Here is a 6,758-nt window from a genome sequence, read left to right on the forward strand (position 1 = left end):
ATAACTGGGTTCTGGAGCAACAGAACCCACAAATAAATAGAGTGAACAATTTTACCATACAAGATAACTCGGAATCACTTCAGAAAAGGTCTATGTCAACTGGGTAAAAAGTCATGCAGCCCAGGGAAGGTGTCCTCTTTATTCTCAGTGGGAAGCTCTTAGCCAAAGCACAGATCAACAACCAAGTCGACTCAGTCCAAGATTAGCAGGCTAGTGGCACAGCCTGCTATGAGGCCTCTAGCCCTAGAAAAGTGAGCAAACTGCCAGTTCTGGAACCCTAAAACAACACACATGACTAGACCAAGCCACTCCAGGTAAGTGCAAGTTACAGGTACCTGGGGCACCAATGAGAAAAACACTTAGTGACCAAACCCTTGACCCCCCACACAAGAAGCTTGAGACAATGTGTCCTGTGTGCCAGGAGCAGAGCTCAAAATTTTAAAATGATTTTAAAAAGCAGCCCTGACCACAGAACGTTAGTATAGTGACGGGACAAAGCAAAACACAAACTCAGCTGAAGACAGCAATGTCAAAATGCCTACAAGTGAAGAATCAAAGTCAAATATGAATTGATTTCAAGCCCAAATATTCCTCATGGAAGAACTTAAAAATCAATAAGAAAGTTAAAAGAAAAATTGGGAAACAAAATCAGAGTAATGCAAGAGAATTATGAAAAACAAAATCAATAGCTTGGAAAAGGAAGAATAAAAATTGACTGTAGAAAATAACTCCTGAGGAAATAGAATAATATAAATTTTAGTTTATAATATATTTATTATTTATACTATGGAATAGCATAAGTGGGGGAAAATAGAATGGAGGGAAATTTGAAGTTAGTAATCATAACTTTGTATATGAAGAGGATGAACTTCCCATAAAATAAAAAGAAAGAGAAGAGTGGATTAAGAACTAAAATCTTACAATATGTTGTTTACAAGAAACACATTTGAAGCAGAATGGGACACACAGAATAAAGGTAAAATGCAGGAGCAGAATTTATTATGCTTCAGCTGAAGTAAAAAAAAAAACGACAAAATAGTAATCCTGATCTCATTTCAAACAAAGGCAAAAATAGATCTTTAATTAAAGAGAGAAGGAAGGAAACTACATCTTGCTAAAAGGTCCAATAAACAATGAAGTGATAGCAATACTGAACACATATGCACCAAGTGGTACAGCATTTGAATTTTTAGAGAAGTTAAGTGAGTTACGGGAAGAAATAGACAGGAAAAAAAAATTATACTAGTGGGTGATCACAACCTCCCCCTCTCAGAACTAGATAAATCTAACTACAAAATAAACAAGAAAGAGGAAAAGGAGATGAATAGAAATTTAGAAGAAAAAACAAAATAAAGGATCCACATATACAAAAAATAGTTATAACATCTCCTTTTGTGGTGGCCAAGAATTGGAAATTGAGGGGATGCCCATCAACTGCAGAATGGTTGAATGACTTGTAATATATGAATGTAATGAGATACTATTTTTCTGTAAGAAATGATGAGCAGACAGATTTCAGAAAGTCTTTGAAAGATTTACATGAACTGATGCTGAGTTATGTGATCAGAAACAGAAGAACATTGCACACAGTAAAAGCAACATTGTGCTATGACTAACTTTGATAGAGTTAGTTCTTCTCAGCAATGCAATGATCTAAGGGAATTCGAAGGTATTCTTGATGGAAAATGCTGTACCCATCCAGACAAAGAGCTATGAAGTCTGAATGCAGACTGAAGCATACGATTTTCATTTGTTTTTGCTTTTTGTTCTTTTTTTTCTTTCTTGTGCTTTTTACCTTTGTTATGATTATTCTTTCACCACATGACTAATGTGGAAATTCATTTTTAATATGATTGTGCATATGTAGCTTATATCCATTTGGCCCTGGAGAATTTTTCCTAATGAGTTGACTGATGGCTTGTTCAATTTCTTTTTCTGAGATGGGGATATTTAAATAATTTACTTCCTCTTCAGTTAATCTGGGCCACTTGCATTTTTGTAAATATTCATCCATTTCCCTAAGATTGTCAAATTTATGTGCATACAATTGGGAAAAATAATTCCTAATTATTGTTTTGATTTCCTCTTCATTGGAGGTAGATTCACCCTTTTCATTTTTGATACTCATAATTTAGTTTTCTTCTTTCTTTTTTTTATCATATTGACTAACGGTCTATCAATTTTATTGTTTTTTTTTTTTTGGCAAAAGAGAATCAAAAATGCAATGAAGAGAGGAATGCCTTGATAAGTCAAATTTGCCTGATGGAAAAAGAATGTCAAAAGCTTAATGAGGATAATCATTCCCTCAAATTTAGATTGCAGCAAAGGGAAGCTAGTGACTTTAAAAGAAATCAAGATTATGTTAATCAGATGCAAACAAATGAAAGAATAGAAGGCAATGTGAAATATCTCATGGGAAAAACCACTGACCTGGAAAATAGATGCAGGAGAGATAATTTAAAAATTATTGGACTACCTGAAAGCCATGATCAGGGAAAGAACCTAGAAATTATCCTTCAAGAAATTCTCAAGGAAAATTGCCCTGATATTTTAAAACCAGAAGTATGATACTTAAAAGGTGAAATTAAGAGGTGAGAAAGTAATATAATAAGAGGAGACTGATGGAGACAGAATGGGCTAATCTATCTCACAAAGAAGGGGCAATGGCAAAGGCACTGGAGGGGAAGAATAGGAAGGCAAAAGGGAATGGGTCAACGTTATTCTTACTGAATTTGCCTCAGGGAAGGAATGAAATGCACACTAAATAGGGTATCTCACAATACAGAAGAGTAGGGGAAAGGGGATGAGAGGGGGGATTATGGAAGGGAGGGCCGGCTGGGGATAAGGGAATTTGGAAGCACTCACTTTTGAAAAGGAATGGGATCAAAGTAGAGAATAGAACAAGTGGGTGGTGGGATAGCAGGGAGGGAAATATAATCAATCTTTTACAATATATCTACCATGTTAATGTTTTGCATTATCTAGACATGTAAAATCTGTACTTAACTTTTTATCTTCCCAGTAAGGCTGGGTGACAAGGGAGGAAGGGAATGAATCTGTAATTCAAAGGTTTAAAATTATATATACATATATACTATTATTAATACTACCTTACATGTAATTGGGAAAGAAGATATACAAGCACTGGAGCATAGAGATCCACCATGCCCTACTAGAAAATTCTGAGGGGGGATGGGATAAGATATGGGAGAGAGCAGATTGGAGGAGGGGATATCTTGTGGGACTGCTATTCTGGGATGGTGGGTAGGGGAAAAATGGGGAGAAAATTTATAACTTAAAATCTGGTGGGAATTAATGATGTAAATCAGAAGTTAATAAAGCATTTGAAAAATGAAAAAAAAAGTTCTCACCAGCTCTCAGAAGAATTTGTTATCTCTCTCCAGCAGTAGCAGCTCAACTTCTATGCTGCTTAATCCCAGAAGTTCTGGCCTCTCTCCACTTGGCCTTTTCCTTATATGTGGTATTAGCTCCTCCCTTTTATGCCCCTCCCCCTTATGTCAACAAGTTCATCCCACTGTGGGATTAAAAAATTTCGATCTTAGTACTTGACACAAACATGAACTTGAAACAGGGTGCTAAGTACAAAATGCTTGCCAATACAAGGGACATAGGAGATCTTCAAATTCCATTACTATTATTCTCTTTTATAGTTACTAAATGTTCTCTTCTTGAGGATAAACTTTTTGTGGTCTGACATATAATTTTCTCACTATCCTGCTCAAATACTCTGGACTTGCTCCAGAACTCTCTAGTACCAGTAGGGATCTGACCAGGAAGGAGTAAGATGAAATGATGATGTTTCTTTGTATGATATAACTCCCAATACAATTCAAGTTCAAACCTTAGCTTTTTTTGGCCAACAATTTTTTTGCCTAAATTTTTACTCTGGCCACTAGTTTTTTGTTTGTTTTGTTTTTACACAATGGTCTATGGATGCTTCTATTTCAATATTTTGATTCAAAGAGTGTGGCATTACATTTAGACCCATCAAAATTAATATGATTAAAATCAAACTATGAAAACTAATTGGAATGTCAAACTGTCAACTTCCATGGATCTTCTTCTCTAGTCTCTCTGCAATTTGTCTTCCAAATTCCTGTCAAATAATATTTCTTAAAAAATGGTTTAGCTATATTTCATTCCCTTATATCCTGTTACATCTAATATTAAATACAGATTCTTGTTTGACACAGTTTTTCATAAAGATTTCAACTTTCCTTCTAGGCTTATGGCATATTATTTCCCTTCTGTTACACTACAATCCATCCAAACTGACCTTGTCTTTGCATGCAACATTCTTTTCCCATTATTTGCATAGATTATCTAATTCTCAAAAGTTAAATCAAATCCCTTCTCACTTTTATCTTAGAGAGTTCCAAGTTTGTATTCAAGGGGATCCCTCATATCTCAATTAGATTTTTGTTTTTTTTACACAATGGTCTAGGGATGCTTCTTCTATGTCAATATTTTGATTCTAAGAGTGTGACATTACATTTAGACCCACAAAAATTAATATGATTAAAATCAAACTACATGCAAAAATGGACAATTATGAGCAATATCAGCTCATAAATTAATGAGTAATAGTAGATGGAAATACATTTAAAGAATGCTTAGGAAGAGACAAAAGCAAGCTTAGGAAACATAGATGCATTTAAATATGGAAATGGAGAAAAAAAGATTAGACTAAAAAAGATGGAAGGAATTTATGTAGGTTTTTAATTTGTGGAAAAAACTTTTAAAATTAATCATTGCACACTAGTGTACCTTTTTATTATTTTATAGATCATGTAAATAGCACTGGAGCAAGCAAAGATGAGAAAAGTACATGAACTAAATCAAATACACATTGAAGAATTCCATATTAAATAATGGTGTAATTTTGCTGGAACTGAGAAATTCATTCTTAAGGTGTTTGAATGAATGGAAAATATCAAACTTTTGGATGAAATATCAGATCTTATGAATAGCAAAAATTCTATCAATCAAATATTAAAAATTACTAAACTACATGCCAACTTTCTCATTTGTATGAATTTATTTCTACTGGGGATTTGTTCAGGTGATATTCACTTGATTGTGTTTTGGGATTTAAGTGACAAGTAGCTAAGGCAAAGAGTAAATCATTCAGAGATTTTTAAGGAGTACAAAATATTCTTTATAAGTAACTTAGAAGAGAAATGAAATGGCAATCTCGAGTCAGAGGTGGAATTTAAGCACAGGTTACTATACCTCTGAGATCAATAATCTATCTACTACCCATTTTATCTCTTTTACCAGAAGAATAATACTATCAAATGTAAAACAAATGCTTATAGCCCTCCTATTCCTTTGTTTGTCATAAATGTGCCTTCAAGTATATGCATATTAAAAATAAACCTCAGTTATATTAGTTGTTTTATTCTCATATTTTGATAGGTGGTTTTCTCCTTTGGAATAAATCACATTGTTTAGAGGAAGGAATAGGTTACAAGAGAGATAACAGGAAATAAAGCTGTTAGAGGCTGTTTTCCCCCTCCAAAAGTTTAACTACTGCTGCATTTCTTTTTCAACAGGTTGTCTTTAAAAGCTGTAAAATTCTCCTTGGATAGGGTGTAAAAAAATAAATTAATTTGACTTTTATAGTGTGGCTAACAGTCTTGAGGGATAAAACAAAACCTCAAGAGTCCTTGTTTTTCTGCTACATTCCAGAAATTTGACTAAGGGTATCAGGGCAAACTCTGTGTCTTACAGCAAAGTACAGTTTCTTAAAGTTATGCAGGGTATGGAGAGCTATACAAAATTTACATTTTTCACCTAAACCTGTATAATAAACTATCAAATGTCCATTTATCTCCTTAAAAATTATGAAGAGCTTAATTGACCTTGACAAGATTTGAAACTCTGATTTTAGATAAACCCGATAATTAGTCTATTAATCTAATTCCTTATTCTTGCTTTTGCATGTATTATTAAAATTACAAAGGAATACCTTTAAAGATTATGATTACCCATTTTCATGTACTCTATCTAACCTGTTTCTGACCCTCATTTAACTTGGATTTGACATTCTAAAAAGAAAATTCACTTCTTTTCTTTTCATGATATTTGTTTTCTTTTGTTTGCAAAGAAAAAATAAAAGCAGCACTGGAGTTGGGATCAAAACAACTGAATGTGATTTCTGACTTTTCTACTTGACAGGCTTTTAGAAACAATTTAACCTCTTTGCACTCTCGTTTTCTCATGTATGAAATCTTAGTACCATTTTCACTGGGTACTTCAAAGTAATGCTATAATGATTAAGTATGATTATGCATGTTGAGTATTATTTTTAGAAATAAAACGCTAAGCCAAATTTCTCTAAGGATATTTGTGGACAGAAATGGAAGGAAAGCACCAAAGAGACGGCAAATGGGAAAAAATCTATTAGTATATTTATAGCTCTCTGCTCTCATAAGCAATGGAGGTAGAAATCCTGCATTTAGACTATATCTATCTATCTATCTATCTATCTATCTATCTATCTATCCATCTATCTATCTATCTATCTATCTATCTATCTATCTATCTATCTATCTATCTATCTATCTATCTATCTATCTATATCACCTGTGTATCTGCTGTGAAAGGATAACAACTTGAAAAGATAAAGCTGGAAAATATGGTTGTACTTGACCAAAATCATCATAGAGTGATAATGTGTGTGTGAGTGAGGGAGAGAGAGAGAGAGAGAGAGAGAGAGAGAGAGAGAGAGAGAG

The sequence above is a fragment of the Petaurus breviceps genome, unplaced genomic scaffold, assembly GCF_028583685.1.
Source record: "Petaurus breviceps papuanus isolate PSGF00001 unplaced genomic scaffold, PetGlider_PUasm1.0 38, whole genome shotgun sequence".
Lineage (NCBI taxonomy): Eukaryota > Metazoa > Chordata > Mammalia > Diprotodontia > Petauridae > Petaurus > Petaurus breviceps.